Source organism: Bos grunniens, chromosome 11, assembly GCF_055505025.1.
Source record: "Bos grunniens cultivar Pamir isolate PY7600 chromosome 11, Bosgru_T2T1.0, whole genome shotgun sequence".
NCBI classification, from domain to species: Eukaryota; Metazoa; Chordata; class Mammalia; order Artiodactyla; family Bovidae; genus Bos; species Bos grunniens.
Window position 1 is genome coordinate 33,803,903 of NC_141175.1, and position 20,433 is coordinate 33,824,335.

Genomic DNA, 20,433 nt, shown 5'->3' on the forward strand with positions numbered 1-20,433 from the left:
GGTAGCCTTCTCTTCTTGTAGTGGACTTATCTGGTTCTTTCCTCCCCTTCCCAGGGGGTTTTGCGGTGTTTGCACTGACCCCACCCCCTACCCTAGTCACAGAGTGAGCATGTGACCAGGCGGGGCCAACCAGAGGCCCCCCAGGAGCGTTTTGGTGCAGTGGAAAGATACTAACAATGATAGGATGTGAGTCAGGGGCTGCTGGCTGTGTTGGGGAAAGCCTGCCTGAGAGATGGAGATAGAGGGCTGGAAACTGAAGTCACTGTCTGAGGGCCCCTGGATCCAGCTGTACCTGAAGGCTGGTCATCTCTGAACCTCCCCCAAGTAATGTGAGACTTTCCCTGCTTTGGTGTGAGTGAGTCTGTGCCTTGTGGCTGACGGCCATACGCTGACTCATACGCTAATCTCAACCTCCTTAAGTCTTACCTGGAAGGCCTGACTGCGTGGGTTCAAATTCTGGCTTAACTAGCAACAACTTTGCAACTTGAGGCATACCTGTGCCTCAGTTTTCTCAGCTGTAAAATGGGGGAAATGACACTTGCCACTTCACAGGCCTCTTGTGAGATTTAAAATGAGATGCATTAAAAATGGTTAACAGGGAATTCCCTGATATCCAGTGGTTAGGACTCTGTATTGCCACTACAGGGGGCCCAGGTTCCATTCCCTAGTGGGGGAACTAAGATCCAGCAAGCTGGGTGGTATGGCCAAAAAAAAAAAAAAAACGAAAGAGAATGGACGAAATAACATTAAAATTATTACTTAAAAAAAAATGCTAACTAGAGTGCCTGACACAAAGAAAATACTCAATAAATTTTAACAATTATTGGTCCCTGACTAACCAAACCCACAGCTTTCTCTCTCCTTTGTTGACATCCCTGGAGTGCCTGTGAGTGTACTTCACTTAGACAGGAGCTCACACTGATTAGGATTCTTAACAACGAGCCAGGCCCTGTGGAAACAGCTTTACAGTTTCAACATCCTGTTCATCTTTATACCTCACTCCAACCCTCTGAAGTGCAGACTATTTTTATCCCCATTTCCTAGATGAGAAGAATGAGGTAGGAGAGGTTAGCAAAGCTGCCCGAGGTCACACAGCACGTGGGTGGTAGGGGGAGCCAGCTATCAATACAGATCCAGGCTTGTCACCCACTGGGGCCCCCGGTTTTTCACTCCATCAGGATCTCTTACAATTAGCAAGTGACCACTGTAAGCTTTTAACTGCACTGTTAACTTTTGTTGCTTAGTAACTCAGTCAGGTCTGATTCTTTTGCAACCCCATGCACGGACTGCAGGTAGCCCACCAGGCTCCTCTGTCCAGGGATTTTCCAGGCAAGAATACTGGAGTGGGTTGCCATTTCCTCTTCCAGGGGATCTTCCTGACCCAGGGATTGAACCCTGGAGTCCTGCCTTGGCAGGTGGATTCTTTACCACTGAGCCATGTTTTAACTTAGTGAAAGTGAAAGTCACTCAGTCGTGTCTGACTCTTTGCAACCCCACGGGCTATACAGTCCAGGTCAGAATACTGGAGTGGGTAGCCTTTCCCTTCTCCAGGGGATCTTCCCAACCCAGGGATCGAACCCTGGTCTCCTGCATTGGCAGGTGGATTCTTTACCACTGAGCCACATTTTAACTTTGGGCAGGAACTCATTAGAAAACAAAGTTTCCAGGTTGTCTCTCTTTCCTGGTGAGGTTGGTCGGCAGTGAGGGCAGGGGGAGGGGTGGTAACAGGCAATGCAACCTTCTAATCGTGGCACTCAGTACCCTGCCCAATGCGGGAGCCATTCGCTCATGTAGTCATCCCTCTATTTGCTGAGCACCTACTGTGTCGGGCACTGTGCTAAGGGACATGCACTGCCTCCATCTCATCCTCAGAACCATCCTATAAAGTCTATGAAGTTGTTTCTACTGCTATTCCCATTTCACAGAAGGATAAGCTGAGGCCTGGAGAGGTTAATTACCTCTCCAGAGTACTTCAGGGGGAAAGTCCCCGGGCAGGATTCTGAATTCAGGTTCATCTAACTCAGGAGTCCTTGCAAACATGGCAATGAACGTGAGTAGCACGGCCCCCAGCTGAGCTGTCTATGCCCCTTGAGCCTGCTGATAACAGGCTCAAGGCTGAATTTCCCACTTGAGCTCAGGAGGAGGTGCAAACGCGTCCTGTGGGTGACAGAAGACAGGAGAGTATCGTGTGCCCCACACCACCCAATCATCCGCCAGGGTGGTGATAAACTTGGTAGGCTGGGGGCAGCAGAAAGCTAAAGGGAGGCGGCATGGCCTCCCAGAGGGAGATGTTTATCTGCCACGTCTTCCCCCTCCCCGCCACAGCCTCTCTTGGTCACAAGACTGGGGCTGGATAAGGGGGCGGGGGAGGCCCCAGTGCCACTTTCTGATTGCTTATTCTCTCTCAACACGAGGGAGAGGATTGTCATCATACCATCATTCTGACTTCCAGAAACGTCATTCCCACCCAAACCACCAGCTGCCCATAGAACACCAAAAGCCACTGGCAACAGGCCAACAATCCTGCCATGCTGTCCCCCACTTCAAAGCCCATCTGCCAGCTCTGGAGTCACAGCAAGATGACCTGTGGCTGTCACACCACCCTCGAGGCTGGGGCACCACCAGCATGAGCGTTTATAATCACACCCAGTGCTGCCATTATGGTGGCCACATGGGCAGAGATGAGTTGAATCAGAGTCCTCTGCTCATACTTTATGGTTACCATGACACAGCCCCAAAAGCGGAGGGGGGGAAAATGGTTTTTACTCAAAATAGACACTGGTAAGGAGCTGAAGTTGTTCTTAGGAGCCAAAATGAGCCGATACAGAGTTCCATACAGGAGCACGCATTTCCGAACACAGTGACTCAGGAGGAGTCCTGTCTTAGGGGGTTGGGGATGTGTGTGCAGCGATGGGCCACATGGGAGTCGATGGGCGTCCCACGTCTGGGAGGCAGGCCACAGGGTCCAGGCTGAAAGCTCCCATGAGGCCCTGATGGGGCCTGCTGTCTGGAAAGCCACAAGCCTGGATCTGATTCTGTCCCCACCCCTCCCCACCCCAAAGTGCCCCACAGTCCACACCTGTGTGATTTCCGCTTTTCCAGCCTTCTCTACAGAAGAGTTCACAACTGCCAGCTCCAGAGGCTCTTCACTTACTCTCCCCGTGATCCCTGCATCTGGTCCCCACTTCACCCCCATATCTCTGAAAGGGTCCAGGGGCTCTGAGCGTTGCCCCCCAAGAGGATACTGCAATAATTGCACTGGAACACAAGTCATTGACTTTTGGGGGAGCCCCTTATATTGCTGAATCAACAGACAAAAAGGAGTTATTTCATGGGCTGGAGTGACTAATCCCAGTTACCAAGGAGAAATTGGGTTGCTGGACACAATAGAAACCAGGAAGATAATCTCTGGAACTAGCGGATTCTCTCAGGTACCTCTTAGAACTTCCATAACCAAAAGTAAGGGTTAATGAAAAACTGTAGGAACCAAAAAAAAGGGCAGGGGGGTGGGGGGCCAAGGAAGACCGAGGACCAAGGATTCAGATTCCTTCAAGAATCAAGGGTTTTGGGTCACTCCACCAGGTAAAAGCTGGCCCTGCTGAAGTCCCAGCAGAGTGCAGAGAACTTGAAGATGAGAAACGGGAGAAGGAAGCTGGATAGCAAACGTGGTCTTGTGAACAAATACAAAAATGAGAACTCTGGCAGTTTTGCATATTTTCTATTTACTTGATAGAGACGTGTGTTTGTTTGTACATGGTAACTATTTTTCTTTTTTTTCCAGCCATCTTTTCATTATTTTACAAACAAGTTGTTGGAAGTTAATTTAGTTTATTTAGTTAATTCAGTTGCGAATTACAGTCTAGTCTTTAGGTAACAGAATATTCAGGGAGACTGTGATTGAATATGAGGCATTATTCATGCGGACAGTGATTGAGACAATTAGTGCTGGGACTCCCTGTTTGGAAGACAGGGTGAGAACAGGAAGCAGGAGAGCTGCTTTGATAAGTAGAGATACAACTATTCTGTTGTTGTAGGGGAGTCACATGGGTGTAAAAAGGAAGCCACTGGAAGCTGTGCAGCTGAAGCAGCAGACTGTGCCAGCGACTTGATTCACCCTTCATTGCCTGCTCTGTGAAGATGCAGCAAGGCCCTTTAAATAAGTCCCCTCTGCTAGCTGGCCTGACATCAAACCCCAACAGCAGAGGGCACTGCAGAAACACTGGAGGAGGAGGTGCTTTCTCTCCCAGAGCCAGAGTGCTCTCGTGGAGGACTCCTGCACTGTATACAACTTCTCCAGCAGCCAGATCCTATTGCCCCGGGCCTTCCCTAGTGCCCAGTCCTGTCCCATCACAGCTTCTCCGGTGCCCGGCTCCAGCAGCCAAGGCACTGCTCCAGCACTTTGGCTGTAGCAGTGTTTCACAGTCAAGAACAGCCAGCAGCTTCACTCAGTTCTCCTCTGGGGTAGTTTAGCAGCACTGTACCTCCAGCAAGATAATTCCTCATGAACAACTTTCCTTGGGACCCAAAAGGATGGATTTCCATTGAGTTCTGGGAATGGGGGGTGGGGGTGGGGTGGGGAAGTGGGCGGGGGGGGGTGGTGGTGGTACAGGCAGCACAAATTTCTAGCGAATAGTGCCAACATGGCACCACAGTGACTTTTCTGTCATCTGGGGAGCCAGGGCCATGCCCTTTCCATCACGGTCAGGCTCTCAACCCTGGAGGCCTCTACCTTGGGCACTCTGTGGCCACCTTAGGTGTAGTGGCTGTTCTCATAAATGCTACTTCTGTATCCTTTGCAGTTCTCTTTACTTCTTATTGGTCAATCTTTTGATATTCCAATCCCGTTATGGTTAATAAGTTTTTATATTAAAACTTTCCTGTTCAAATCACTATGTGGTTTCTGTCTCCTGAATTGACCCTGACAGATATAGTCACCCACGGCCTCAAAGGGCCTTTTTTCCGTCCTTGGCATCTTTGAGCTCAATTCAGCCTCCTTGCCAGCTAGTCATTCTCGGCTTCAAGCACTCACTCAGCAATCATTTATTGAGTGTCATTGCCAGGCTGGGCCCTGGGTGAACAGGATACCTCTGCTTCTGCAAGTTCACAAGCAAGGGGATTCTCTGGCTCTCTCTCCCAACTTGGCTCTATGCTCTTGGCCCTCAGGCCCCTCCACTGTGTCTCCTGAGCTGGCTGGGGTCTTGCTCCCACTACTGCACAGTGGGCACCCCCTCAGGTCACACTCAGCTCCAGCTGTGCTTGAAATTCTCCTCTGCTGAGATCCCTGGCCTTCAGTGAGCGCAGACCTACTGCAAGGACTCCATCTTTATTCTCTGGACACCCCCACCCAGATGACTTGCAGTTACCTAAGATCCTACTCTTCTAGAACCAGAGGCTTCATGTTTCCTCTGGCTCTGCTCTCTGTGTGGAAGTGGCAGCACCTTACCCTCAGCTGTCAAAACCCAAAACCCGCCCCAGGGAGAACTGAGGTCCTGCCTCCTCCTTCCATCCCCGCACTGCACCAGGCGCCTGACCCTCAGGCGCCTATTCCCATCCCTGCCCTCCCGGCCCCTAGGAACCACAGGTCTAGACCTTGACAGTTATCTTGGAACGCCACCTGCGATGTCTCTCCTTCCCACCCCAGCCTCTCAGCAAAGATTCTCCACACATGGCTTCCTCAATCAAAACCTATGATGCCTGATGAAAATGTTCTGAAATTGATTGTGGTGATGGTTGCCCAACTCTGTGAATGTACTAAAAACCATCGAATCGCACACTTTAAACAGGTGAACTACATGATTTGTGAATTATATCCTGACAAAGCTGTTATTTTTAAAAAACTCTCTGATGCCAGTGATTTTCATATACCGTAAAATCTAAACTCGGGTCTGGTCTACACTGATGGCTCACCAAGTTTGACCTCAGCCTATCGCTCTGACCTGGCCCCCACCTTGCCTAGTGGACTCCATCATTCCAGGCCCCAGGTTCACATCCGCTGCTCCCACACACTTGTGTCAACACTCACATAGTTCTCTCCTCCAAGGGGAGCGGTAGGGCGGGCTCCTCCCAGAGAGCCCCCTCAGGCCCCTTTTCCTCCATCCCTCAGCACCCCCACCCACTATCGCCTCTCCTCAACCATCCACCCAGGGGTCTTTAATCAGTTTGTTGTGTGGTCATTTAGCGTCTCACATGCAGACGGATGTGCGTGTTTTCCTAAGCACAAGAGGTTAGAGTCCTGCCCTGCACCTTGCGCTTCCGCCACCCACCCCTCCCATCCTCCCGGGTCTGGGCGACCCTTGAGGCCGAGAGGACTGTGTGAAATCACTCCTAGGCAGCTGCAACATCCAGCACAGTGCTGCGGGGCCTAGAGTGACCCCCCACAACCCCCACTCTAGGGGTCGCTTGGCAGAGCTCCCCAAGGCACTGTGCCGAGAAGGCCCCTGCTCTACCTGCCCTAGGCCAGGGCGTACGCCTGCTGTGGGGTTTATGGGCCCCACAGGCCCCAGATGTCCAGGGCACCTGGGGTCGGGAGGCAACTGGGTCAGTGTGTCTGTGAACCATGGGAAGTAGGGAGAGCTGGCCTCCCTGTACTCAGGCCCTTGGAGGCTGGTCCCCAGCTTGCCTGTGACCACTCTCTCCCCACACCACCCATGTGATGGATGCCTGCCCACCTGCACTTTGTCACACTCCTTCCAGGCCCCAACCAGGAGGTCCCCCAGAGGGCCTTCAGGGTCTGGGAGCCTCTGCTGGGGCACGGCCCCTTCCCACCCAGGGCAGGGGGGAAAGAGAGTCTGCGGCTGTCAGAACCACCCACTGCTCCCTTGTTTCCTTTCTCCTACCTTCTGCCCCAACCCAAACCAAACCAATTGTAGAGGGGCCGGGGTGGGGAGCCAGGGGGAGGATGAAGAGCCCAGGATTCCGGGTGGCACAGCCACCCCTGGTGCAGCTCAGCCCTAAGAGGGCTCAGCCAGAACCCACCTCAAACCTCTGCCACGCAGACGCGGGCCTCACTTTACTAACCTGCATGAATAAGGTGAATAAGAGTCCCTGCCTCCTAAGTCTGTTTTAAGATATGAGAGAATCTGAATCGAATGTTCAACATGATACCTGGAGCATGGTAGGCACTTAATAAACATTCATTAAAAAAAATGTTATTAATTAGGGAGTAAGGCCGGTGAAGTGTCCTTAGGAAACCTAGACTCCTACTTTACACCACACCCAAGAATGGCTCCTGCACAGCTGCTGTGGCCTGACCCAGAGTCCTCTCTCCCGTCTAATGCTGCAAGGCTTCCCCTAATCCCCCAGTGCAAAGGCCTTTGCAACCAGAATAAATAACATTTTTACCAGCACCCTTAACCTGCCACCATCACCTGAGGCATCACAGGCACACACTGAGACACACACTCACACACAGACACATGCAGAAAGACACGTATGCGCGCTCGTGAGCGTGCGCACACAACACACACACACACACACACACACACACACACACACAGGCTCCGGGAACCTGGAGCAGGAGGATTCCCAGCGAGGCCTCCCCACACATGCAGCACACATTTCACCTAAAGTGCGGGCCAAAGAGGCATTTGGAAACCAGCTTGGGAACCTCATAACCATTCATAACATTGTTCTGAGAGAAAATACAAAACACGGCCCTATAAACAAACATTTGCAATAGAATTCCTCCAAGAGCTAGGAATTGCCTGTGCTAGAAAACTAACAGAGCAAGAAGAGGGAAACCACATAAACTTAGTTTGCCTCTGCAAAATTAATACCAATTACAAAAACATTTATGTGAACTGCTTACCATTTACACCTAATTACCAGGCAGCACAATTATGCATACCGTTAAGGGTATGCTAGATTAATTATGCTGTACGTTTCATGTGATGACACCACCACACCCTCGGTCCACACAAGCCCCGCTCCCCCTGTGACAAGGAAGCAAGAGCAGGTCTGTACTAACCAGAGAAACACTGGTTTCCACCCTCGAATTGACAGTGGTCCCCACCCACCCCATCCCCAGCCAGAGACAGCCTGATTGGCCTTCTTGCCAACATCACTACCACAGGAGCCCCCGCTGAGAACTCACCTTCCCCCACCCCCGCCAGAGCCTCCTCTGCAAGGCACAGATGCTTCAAAACTCTCCCCGTGGGCGTGGCTGCATGTTACAGGCCACCACGTGTGCCCAATGGCCACCACGTGTGCCTGCTTCCTGGGAAGCTGGCCTCACTGTCCAGGCCAAGGTCACCCCGAACTCATCTCCCAAGGCCCTGCAGCCCTTTTCCAGGCACAGGAAGCCAGGTCCTGGGCAAGGTCCCACCCTACAGTCCACCCAGGACCCAAGTGGGTGAGAGCCTCTCCCACCCTCGCCTTCTATTCTCCACACAGCCAGGAGCCACTCTGCACAGACCTCCACCTCCCCTCCACTAATTCCCACTGAGCTCAAGAGACGCTCTTCAGATATACTGGGGTGACCCAGGTTTGCAGAACAAGGGAGTCAATGGAACATGATTAAGTGGAACTTCCCAGGAACCTGGAACTCAAAACCCACTGGGGGTTGGGCCTCTTGGGAGGTGAACAGCAAGAGGAGGCTCAGCCTGTGAGACAGGCGACGAGGGGTTGTGCCTCCTGAGCGCCAGACAGGGGCCAGGCACGGCTGAATTGCAATCCTTATGCACCTGTGAGGCCAACTGTAGGAGCATTCTTTTAAAACATACATGAAACAAAGCATGCAAGTTGAGTGCAAGAAGCAGGGCTTTTGAAACAAACACCACAAGCCTGGAAGGTGGTTTCCACTTTGCAGACGGCAAAACTGAGGCTAAGGGAAGTTAAGTGATCTACCTGAGGGGGACGCGGCTAGGAGGTGGCAAGGCTGAGGTGAAACCCCTGCCTGTCCAGCACCAACCCTGGTGGCCCTGGCGCAACGCCATGCCGCCTCTCGCCTCTGCCCAGGTTCAGGGATGCTGACCTGGCTCATGCCGTTTTCTAGACACTCTTTAGAAACAGCTTCTTCCTAGGATACACAAAAGACTCGTATTTCTATTTTAGAGAAACAGTTTTTGTTTCTTTTCTGTTTGCTTACTGACACTGCAAACAAACACTACAAGCACTGCAGACACCATCTTCTGCGCTCCTACCTTGGCAGACCTGCCTCTGAATGGAGGGTGGATGTCAACTTTGCAACTCCAGGGGGTGATGACAACTCCCTCCAGGTCCTGCAGTGGGAGTTGAAGAACAGGGTCTAGGCCTTGCGGCTCATCGTTTGGGGGAGCTCCTGAGAAGCAAAAGTCCCTGATCAAGGGCCCCAAAGTCAGGATCCCCAGTGCATGTGGTACAAACTCCTGGTTAAGTCTCTTCCATCCTCAAAAATCTAGAAGGATGGCTACCAGTTACGGAGAAAAACGCACCTGCCTTTCTAATCCGTCCGCTGGACACTGCACCTCCCTGGGCCCCCCCACACCCAGGCCTCTCTCACCTTCCTGGCTCAGCCCAGGCTCCAGCAGCGTAAAAATCCTAAGCACCGCCCTCAAGTCCCAACTCCAGCCCCGCCTCCCATGGGAAGCACTCCTAGATCTCTCCTAGACTCCCTCCACCTGCACCCTCTCAATGGATGGCACCCCCGCCCCGCCCACCAGGCTGGCTGAGCCAGCTCCCTCACCCTCTCCATCATCCAGCCACTCCCACCTAAATGCCTCACAGAACAGCCCTCCTCCTCCTCTGCGCCTGCGCTGCTGCTCCCCTGGACTCCTGCACCAGCCTTCTGCCTGGGCAATCTGTCCCCAGCTTCAGCTGCCCAATTTCTCCTCCCTGATGCCCCTGGACCATCTTTCTGATACACAAACACGGGCATGGTACTCCAAGCCCAATGCTTATTGATGGGTAACATCCCAGCCTTCTGTCCAGCTCTGTTCAGCCCTCCCAGCCTCACATCCCATGGTTCCCATCACCCTTCACTCTTGCCGCACCAGGGGAGAAAATGCCCTAAACCACTCGGCTAACTGCTGCCCACTCTTCAAGACTGAGCTCCAGCCTCATCTCCTTAAGAAACCTTTCTCGGATCTTCCCTCCCCACTTGCCTGAGATGTCCCTTCTCTGAGCTCATGGAATGCCCTGGGCACATGCCGCAGAGCTCTCTCCACCCACCTATGACGTAATGGTCACCTTGCCAGACTCTCGCCTCCACTGCAGACACCCTGAGGACCGGCTTAGTCCTCTTTATATTTTTGTAGCCAGTGCCTGACACATAGTAGGTCTTTAGTAAATTAATAAATAAACGTTATTTGTGGATCTGAAACAAGGAGCCTCTGGAGAGAAAACTTTAGAGCTGCCAGGCCTGTCGAGTCGGGGCCCCAGTCTCTCACCATGCCATCTCAGAGTCCAGGCTACACAGAGGGTGTTGACCAAAGAAAACGCAGAGGCGACTGCCCTGCCCCACTGGGCTTCCCAGCTGAGCTGCCAGTACCAGGCAGGCCCTCAGGCCACCGCTAGTTGGGCTGGGAACCACAGGCCTGGGAAGGATGGCAACAAGCACCACATTGTTGCTGCTAATAAAACCATTAGGAAGCAGTGCTGTGCGCCAGCTGCCAGGCCCGGCTGAGGTCTAGACCCTCCCATGCCTGTGGGCCAGGGGGCAGAGCTGGCCCTGCCAGCGGGCCCAGCAACCAGAGCAGAGGCCAGTCCCTGCTCTGGACCCAAAGAGAGCAGAGGGCAGGAAGGGAGAGGGCCCAGGGCTTGAGGAACCTGCTTGGTTCCTGGTGGGCATAGAGTCTCAAGAAACTGACCAAAGTACATCAAAATTAAAGGCCCAGAGATGAGATGCCCAGGGCTGGAGATCAACCAGCTAAATCTGGGCTTTACAGAGGAGGAGACAGAGGCCCTGCAACCCCGCAGGGGTGATGAAGATGACAGACAACACGTGTGGGGTCTTGGAAGACAAGGGGGCCTTCGAAGGGGTCATCTCGCCCAGTCCCCAGATGTACCCCTGTCATGACCCAACTAACAGAAAAGGAATGCACACCACCTGAGTACCTACTATGCGCCAGGCGCAGTGTTGATGTCATCATCAATATTTCATTAGATTCGAGCAATACCAGTAAGAGGCAGATGCTCCTCTTATCCCTGATTCACAGATGAAGCACCCAGCTCAGAGACCTCTAGGTCTCTCAGTTACCATAGGAGTAGCAGGGTGAGATGCAAATCAAGGTCTGCCCACCCTCTGGTCACTTCTGTGCCCTGCACATCTGTCTCCTGGCAACCTGGGACAAGGGGCGGTCCGCAGAGGGACCGGTTTGCTTCCACGCTGATGCTAATGGTCCTTTTATTTATCTTCCAGCCTCACTCCAGAGATGGGGTGGGGTGGGGCTGGAGAAGTCCACATACCCTTTCTCCAGTCTCAGGGGGCAAAGCAAGCTCCAAGTTGGCACCCATGGCCCGGGGCTAGGCAATCCGATTGTGGAAGGGGGAGGTGGGCGCTGTTGCCAAGCAACCAGCAGAGGAATTTGTATCCGCCCCTCCTCACCTCTCCACCCTGTCACCTGGGTCACTGCCACCTGCTCCTGGGCCTCCAGATCAGAGTCGGACACAGCTTGAGCCCACATGCCAGACGAGTTTCCCAGGCCTCCCCTCTGCCCCTGGCAGGGCCTCCTGAAGCGCCATCTTGTCCTCCCTGCATGTGGCTCCCCAGGCTACGCCAGGGCTGGGTCACCTGAGGTCCACACCGGGACCATTTGGGTCACAAGAGCAACCAGACTGAAGATCCTCGATGATTAACTTGTCATCCTGGTCAGATCTGAGAGCTTCCCATCCCTACCCTCTAATGTGAACTTGGTCTGCAGCCCCAACGTGAACTGGGGTGCTGCCAGCTACCTGTTTTCTTGCTCTCACCCAACCCCAGCCAGTCCAGGCCTTCGCTTGGAGACCTCAGGGTCTGCAATAAATCTCCCTGCAACCTTTCCAGAAAATACAAGTACCTGAGTAGCTCCACCCTTTGCTGTCACTCTCCAAGCCAGTTTCACATCCATTATAAAAGGGCCCACCCTTCAGGCCTAAGGGTGACTCAAATTTTTTTCAACTTCTTATCCAGAAGCTTCAAAAGTGTGGTTTTATTTTTGCTGTGGTCATTAAGAAAGGAATGCATGTGCCTTTACGTTGTCACAAAGGTTACAAAAGTGTATAAAGTGTATAACCAAAATGCTGACACGCTTGCTGGGTGATCCTTCTAGAATGACTTTTTTCTAAGCATGCGCTAGCCTATACATGTGCATAGTGGTATACGTTTTAAAGGAACTTGACAAAAATGAGATCAGACTCTGCACACTGCTTGCGGGGGTGACCTTACACCGTATCATGGAGATCCAACATGTCACAATAGACACACTGAGTATCCCATTTCAAAGGCTTTGGGAGAATCTGACTAGATTCCCTTTTATCCATTAACTTAGGTACCCTTTCAGAGTCTACAAAATAAATCACACAGGACCATGCTTTCAAGAAGCCCTTTGCCAACAGGTTCTGCTTTGCTGGAGGATCTCAGTTGCCTGGCATGGGTCCAAGCACCCTTGCCTGCCCCTCCCTGGGTCCTCTGGGGAAACTCTGAGGGAAGGCAAGCTCCCAGCCTCCCAGCTCAGGTGTTCCTGGGCATTCACCATGACAGAGCCCACATCCAACTCACAGCTCAGTCAACCACAGATCTGACCCCGTAACATCCTTCTGAGCATCTTTTAACCTTCTGAAGTAAGAAGCACCAGGCACACCAGGATCAAGCTGATCTATTAGGTCTAGAACACCTTCTGCACTGACCCCAGGAGCCATCTACCTAGCAGCACAGCAGGAAGAGCACCTGATTAGTGGCCAGGACACCCAAGTTCCAGCCGTCCCATTACGAGCTGTTAGAGATGGTCCTCCATCCCCTCTGTGCACCCAGAAGGAGCATCCAACAACTGGCTCAGAATTAAAGATGACCTTGACATTTGAAACAGAAACAGAGAGGGAAGATCAATAAGGATGACAGTGAGCAGGGCCATGACCTCAGGAAAGAGAAAATAGGAACCTGCTTATAGATGTAAATAAGGCTGGGAAATCCTGGAGATCAGGGGGGACCAGAGCAGGATGGGAATGGGCAATGCGGAGCTGCATTTGAAAAAAAAAAATTTGCATTCCCTGCTGGGATTTGGCTAGGAAAGCCCCGGGCGCCCACACCTCCTCCCCCTGTCTCTGTCCTCCAGACAAGCAGGGCTGCGATGTGATCAGCAAGGGAGATGTGGCCTGGTGGGCCCTGGCTGTCCTTGCTGGGGCTGCCAGTCACACCTGGGGGCATCTCTCCTCCAGGTGGGGGCTCAGTTCTGCTGCATGTGGAGGAGGGAGGCGAGATGGCAGGGCAGTCAGGGTCTGCGGCCCCCCCTTCCCCTTCCCTGTGCTCTCGGCCCCTGACAAGAATGATGTGGGTGCTGCAATGCCTCAGCCTGGGGCAGGGGATGCCTCTGGAAGGCCAGGTCAGGGACCCTCCTGCCGCCCATTCTCATCACGCTCCCACCACTGACAGAGACACAGCCCCGCTGGTGTTCCCCTTAATTGCCGCGACACCCCGGGGTTGCTGTAATTTAAACCCTGCTCTGTTTCCCTGAGTCTGAGCTCTTAAGCTTCAGTCTACAGAACATAAAGGAATCATCAACATCCTACACCAAACGAGCCCAGCTGGCCCCTTCCCCTCCCTCCCTTTCTTCTCCCTCCCTCTCTTCTCCCCTACCACCCCCCAGAGCCACCACAAGCAGGGAAATTCAAAGTGAGTCCCCAAGGGGCACACCGGAGCTACAGGGCACAGAGGCCCACTCCTCTCAAAACTGCATGGGGCCTCAGGCTGGCTTCCAGCACACGGAGGCCCCACTCACTGCCCCAGAGTCTCCGACACACTCCAGCCACCTTATCCCATGCAGCCTGGCTTCCTCTCCTTGGTCAGGAAGCCCCATCTCTGTGCTCTCAGGCTCACCACATGTGCCACCTCCTCTAAGAAGTCTTCCCTGATCTCTCCAGTTGGTTGTCACCTCACTGTCCTTCGAGCATTTTGTGTCTCCCTCTCCCTCGACCTTGATCTGTGGCCATTAATTACCTGGGCACACCCTAAACTCACCATGTACCCTCTCAAAGCTCAGCACAGGGTCTGGTCCACAGGATATGCTCAGCGAGTCTCTGGTATACGGAAGTAAACAGGCTGCACTTGGTATAGAATCCGAATAAAGAGCTGAAACTGGCGTGAGGGATTGTAGGTGGACACAAAGACAACCTGTTGCCTGTGATCTGCTAAACTCTGGAAGGATTGCCAAATGGCGCTGCGGAGCCTCCCTCCTCTGAAGACATTTCAATCAGAATCAGCACTTTCCTCATCTGTCCAAGATTTTGCACACAGAGGGGGGAAAGCGGTCAAAACTTCCAGAGCACTTCCTGCAGCACCAAGCCACTCGAACTACCTGATGATGACGATACTCATGCTGAGCGCCTGCACTCTGCCAAGGGCGATGGGCATTAACTTGTTTTATCCTTCCAACAACATGTGCATAGAGCCTGGTCTCATTTCCACGTCACAGGTGAGGAAACGGAGGGTCGAAGAAATTGCGCTTGTCCCAGATCCCACAGCTGGAAGCTGAATGCAGCTCCCTCCGACTCCAGGGCCCTCACTTGGGCTGCCTCAGACAGGCTCATGTCAAAGCAAGTCTCTGTCCCCACGCAGCTGCACACCGCGTACACAGAAATATGCAGAGACACACGTGCACCACACCCTGTCTTGCCCACACACTTAGCCAAGGGACACACATGCAAATCTCTGACACTGCATGGATCTCAGATCTAGTAGGTTGTTTGTTTGTTTGTTTGTTTGTTTTTTAAGGGAAAAGAGTCAAAGAGAGAAATGCCTGAAAATGAGCCTTTAAGATTTGAGTGGAAAGGAATCTGGCAGCTTTGGTTACTATTAAAGCCCTGCTCAGCAGCAGCAAAGCACACAGGCCCACAGAGATGCCCGGCTTCCAAGCACACTGCTGCTGCTGCTGCTGCTGCTAAGTCGCTTCAGTCGTGTCCAACTCTGTGCGACCCCATAGACGGTAGCCCACCAGGCTTCCCCGTCCCCCAAGCACACTACTCTCCACAAAACACCAAAAGGGAAATGGAAACAATTTCTACAGGCCATTCCTCGGTCCTGACTGTTGCCTCTTTCCAAGCGGAAGGCCAGAGACACTTAACTATCAGTGGGGCATGGGACCGGGCAAGGGGACCCAGGCACCAAGACAGGGACCCCAGGATCAAGAGAGCAGAAGGTGGCAGGAAGTGCTGAGGGAGGGGAGCATGTGATGGGCAGGCAGTTGGCCCTTCTGGCCTCAGGCTCTGGGTAGTGCTGCCAACCCTGGAAGAAGCTGGGCCTGGCTCCACACCCAAATAGCCCCCAACCCAGCCCAAGTGCTCCCAGAGCTTCAAGTTGTCTTTCAACCCTAAATTCTAGGGCTTGGATTCTAATGGTAACATTTCAGGCAGAGGATGGGGAGAGGGTGGTCTATTTTTAACTCACCCATTAGAGAGCTGGCAACACTGCTCTCAGAGTCCCCTTTCTATCTGGCTCCCAAAAAAACAGGAGCCTTGATGGAGTCCTGGCTCATGCTGAAAAAGAATCTGTTTTTCAGGGGGGCTTGAGCCTAAGGAGCCTAAGTAGGCAGTGACTGTTTGGGGAAGGCGGAGCAGAAGCAAGATGAAGACAGCCCGGCCACCAACCGTGCAGCTAGGGAGAGGCCGAGGATGTAAACACAGATGTGCAGCAAGTTTCCTCACTATCCAGGAGACACCTTGGAAGCCCCACAAAATGACCAAGGGGACCCAGAGGTGGCCAGGGCAAGAGTCCTGTCCCGTGGAGACTATGAACCAAGAGGCGACACTGACACGGAGTGTAGGAGACCAGGAGACCTGGAGCAGGAGGCAGTCTAAGCTCCCCAGAGGGCAGCTCTGGCCCTGCTTCTTCCCAGCCAGGTCATCCCGGGCCAGGATTTTATAGCTTCTCCTGTCTTCCTTGCAGGCTTTTTCAGAGGACCACTGGCATGAAACTAGGAGCATCTCTTGTTCTAATGAGGTGACTCTGGGTGGGCTCTGGGATGGGGGCTGGTCCCCAGAGAAACCAAGAAAGGATGAGAAGGTTTGGAGTTTCAGCCTGAAGAAGATCTACAACGAACTCAGACGCTCACTGCAAACTGGACTCGGAGGAAATCTCAGAAATTGTGCACACACACATAAATGCCCAAGTAAACCTACAAAAGGACACACACATGTGAAGGCTTAACCAGAGGCTAAACTTTTACATCCTTTGTGGAGTCAGATGTGACCGACCTGTTTCCTGAAGGCCCCCCACCCTTCACATCACCAGCTCCCTTCAAAGGCCCACCCTTCAGGAGGCCCCGCTCTCACTCAGACCTCCTCTCCTGAGAAGTCCTTCCTGATTATCCCTGTGTGGTAGAAATAAGACCATCCCACCCCTCTTCCTGGGTCTGAAACTACACCACTGGAATCAGAGCCATAGAATTTAAAAGCTGGAATGGGCCTTCAAGCTGCAGTCCAACCCCCACCCTACAGAAGAATCTTGTCCACAGACACCCTGACACATGGCTGTGGTTGTCCTCTGCTTCTCCAGTGCTTAGGGGGTGGGGGGAGGAGGGGAGGAGCCCTTGCACAGTGAAACTGACACTCCTTGAATTCGAGAAGGAATTCACCTTTTTGAAGGCTGGTTCCTATTGCGGGTCCATGAGCCTGGGAAGGAGGACAAGGAGAGCCTCGGTCCATCCGGGCCAGGAACTGTGCATTTGATGAGGAGCTGAAGACAGGCCCAAGGACCTGGACAAGAGGCTGGAAAGGAAGCCAGGGCCCAGAGGAGTGGGGCCCGGGGAAGGGAGGCGGGCAGGTGCCAGACCCGCTGCACAGGTTTGCCTGGGCCCCTGCCTGCGTGCGGCACATGTGCACACATGCACACACATGCACACAAGACTCACACTTTTCACAGAGTTGCCTGTCAAACAGCCCAACCAGGGCCTCACTAGCACCTGGAGGCAGAAGGGGACCACCTTGTCCCAGAAACCTAACAAGAACTCCTAACAACCCAAACCTCCTAACCCAGGCAGCTCAGGAAACCAACCAGGAGACCGGCCCCTGCCAGCACAGGGGATGGCCCAAGGAGGGTACGCCTGACAGCTGGGCTCCTCAAATCCCACAGGCCAGTCCTAGCACTCCAAGCATCGCCCAAGGAGAAAAGCTCCCTCGGCTGCAGCTGTCACATCTGCCGGGAGGGAGCAGGCACAGCGTAGCAGCACCTGATCCCAGGATCCCTTCACAGCCCGCCAGCCCAGGAGGCCTGGTTCAGCCGCTGGCAGCCCGGGCTGAAACATGAAGACGGAACAGTCCCCCAGGGATGCTGATGGCAGTCTCTGGGCACGGCAGCGAGGGGCAAGCTGGGTCACAGGGCGGCGGGCTCCTCTCCGGCAGCGTCCTGTCCCTGCTGGTTTGGGAGGGGGCGAGTTGTGTAGCTTCGGGGCTCCGGGCCCTTCCTCCCTGCCTGACGCAGGCCAGAGCTGCCCAGCTGGGTGCAGGACGCCATCTTGGGTCAAGGTGCAGCCACAGGGGGCTCCCCTTCGCGAGCCGGAGGGGGAAGAGAGCCCCTGAGAACCAGCGAGCCCCTCACTCCCCACCCAAGGCGCCAACACCTACTCAACTGGCTTTGCAGTATAGAGAAGGAAGGACGGAAGGGATGGAGAGAAAAGGGGGAAATAACAGGGGCTGGGGGGTGGGGGGAGAGGGAAGGGAGTGGGTGCCCCAAGAAGGGAGGCTCCAGGAAAGCGAAATGCAGTTTGGCAGCCCGAGGGCCGCGGGCCCCAGCGATGGGGGGCTGGGGGAGGCCGGGGGCGGGCCCTGGACTCCGGCCAGCCCCTTCGGAGCCGAGGGGGAGGGAGGGCAGGGCGGCCTGGGGGAGGGGAGCTGGGGTGAGGGCGGGACACGGCCCGAAGCCTGCGGCTCCGAAGCTTGGGGTCTCCCGGGGCACTGGGACGTAGGGGCCGAAGACCCCGAGCCGCAGCTTCGGCGAGGCCTCGTCCTTCACCGTGCAGATGCGAAGCTTTCAAGGACACGTCTGCACCGGCCCAGCGGGGGTGCGTGTGCGTGAGTGTGTCCGCGTGCGTGTGAGTGTGTGCAGGCGGGTGGGTGCTGCTGCAGGGGGCGACCCTGGGCGCCCCCGCCCGCAACGCCCCGGGCCCCGGCCCCGAGGCTACCACCCCCCTGCGTTTTCCGGTCCCCGCGGCCCGGGTCCGGGATCTTCGCCCGCCCCCGCCCCGCCCCCACACTGCGGCGCCGCCACCGCCACCGCCACCGCCACCGCCGCCGCCGCCGCCCCGGCTCCCACGGCCCGCGGCGGGGGCAGGGAGGAGCCAGGCACGACGTCCGCCCCCCCGCCCCGCGCGCGCGCCGCTCGACTCTCAGCGGAGAGGTGTGCCCCCCAACTGGCACTCTCCCCACCCCCGCCGCCCCTCCCAGATCCGCTGGCACCCCGCACCCCCAGCCACAGGTGGCCGGAGGAAGATCGCTGCGCAGCGCTCCCCGGCCCGGCCCCTCGATCACCCCTCGGCCCGCCCCCCGGGGGCCTCCCGGGTCCCCCCGCCCCGCCGGGCCGAGGAGGGCCGGGAGCCGGGGGGGAGGGGCGGGGGGCCGGGTCGTGCCAGGCTGCCATTTTCTGCCGCCGCCGCGGAGCCTGCGCGGGGCCCGGCCCCCGCCCCCCTCCCCCGCTCCCTGCGGGCCGCGGCGGGAGCCGATTATTCCGGGTCGGGGTCCGCGCCCTCCAGCGCCCCGGCCGCAGGCCCCAGGCTGGGCCCCGGGGCGGGGGCAGGCACGGCCCGGAAGGCGGGGGCGGCCAGGCCGGGGCCCCTGCGGCAGCGCCTAGCCGGGCACCGAGGCTGAGGCCGGCGGCGGAGGGGGGCCCCCGGCGGCATTGTATAGACTTGAACTTGAGCCCGGAGCCGGGCGGGGGCGCGGAGGGGGCTCCGCGCCGGGAGCGGGCGGGACGGGAGGGGGCGCCTGGCGAGCCCGCGGGGACATAAACAAACCCTCCAATCCCCCGCGCCGCCCTGGCCAGCCCGGCCCGCCGTCGCCGCCCGCAGCCCTAGCCCCGCGAGCGCCCGGCGCCGAGTTGCGGGGGTCCGGGAGCGTGCCCCGAGCCGGGCACTGCCCGCCACCGTGCCCCCCGCCCGGCTACCCTCCTCCCCGCCCGCCTCCGGGCCGGCCTCCCGGGCCGCCAGCAGCGGCGCTCATTACCGTGTGGCCGGTGGGGTCGGGCCGGCCCGGCTGCGCGCCCTAGTGCCGCGGCGCCGCGTCCCGGCTCGTCCTCTGCTCTCGCCGCCGCCGCCGCCGCCGCCCGCGCGCCCTCCCTCCCTCCCTCCCGGCCCGCCTGCCTGCCTCGCTCGCTCGCTCCCTCCCTCCGCTCGCTGTCGCGCTCCCTCTCTCCGCCTCCTCCGCCGGGTCCCCCCCTCCCACCCCTTCTCTCCGCCTTCCTCCTTCCCTCCCTCCGGCCGCCCGCGGGCCCAGGCCTCCGCCCGCTGCTCGCCCCCCGCGGCCGCGCTGGCCCGGGCCCCGGCGCTGCGGAGCCGGCCCGCGAGGCAGCGCCGACTTGGGGGCCCCGGGGCGCCGCGGCGGGAGCGGCCTGGGCGCGCGGCCGGTCCTAGCGCCCTCGGCCCGACTTCCCGGCCCCTACGTCCCCGCTGGGGGTCCCCGCACGCTGCAGTTCGGAGAGCCGGACCCCGCAGCGCCCCGACCCTGCGCAGGGCCCGGGCACCCCGCCTCGGCCGCTCTCCCGGCCACTCCGCCGGGGGCCTGCGGTAGCCCTCACCACCACCACCCCGACTCTGCGCGGGGCGCCCCGCTACCTGGCGCTGCCTCTGCGCTGAGTCCCCGCATCCAGCACTGGCCGCAGGGACAGCGGCCCCTCCTCTCCCGCGGCCGGTGTCAAGTGCCTCCCCCCGGCAGCCCACGGAGCCCCCGGCGGCCTTCGCCCTGCAGTTCTCCCGACCTCCACCAGAGCCCACTGCACTCTGCCTGCCTCAGCACTGGGGCTGGGGACAGCAGCGCCGGCCCATCCGCGTCGCAACCCCCACGCCACCCGCCACCCCCGCCAGGTGCCGCCGCCGAGTGGAGGCCAGTCCATTCAACAGGGCCAAGGTCGGGGCGCCGGGCCTATCCAGGCCGTCTTGGAGGCTCGAGCACCTCTATTGGTTGAGCCTCCCTGGAAGGAAGTGAGCTCCCCGTACCTTGAGGTGTCCAAGTAGAGTTGAGTGCCCTCAGTTGGTCAGTGGAAGACTGAGAGATTCCTTGGCTGGGAGGTGGAACTAAATGACATTGAAGATCCCTTCCAGCTCTAAGATTCCGTGCACA

The 20,433-nt window shown here is 56.6% G+C and overlaps 1 protein-coding gene across 10 annotated transcripts in view; it reads right to left on the minus strand.

Annotated features, from left to right (window-relative positions):
- The window catches only part of DNMT3A (DNA methyltransferase 3 alpha), a 97,534-nt gene extending 77,382 nt beyond the window's left edge, over positions 1-20,152 (minus strand). For 5 of the 10 annotated variants that reach the window (XM_086325883.1, XM_086325879.1, XM_086325884.1 and 2 more), the window contains exon 1: positions 19,321-19,426. The gene's annotated coding sequence lies outside the window, so the exon portion shown is untranslated. Of the gene's footprint in view, positions 1-9,140; positions 9,278-16,739; positions 18,254-19,320; positions 19,427-19,928 lie in introns of those variants that run through there. The other 5 variants (XM_086325888.1, XM_086325887.1, XM_086325880.1 and 2 more) reach the window with 4 other exon arrangements.
- Between the last annotated feature and the right edge of the window lie 281 nt (positions 20,153-20,433).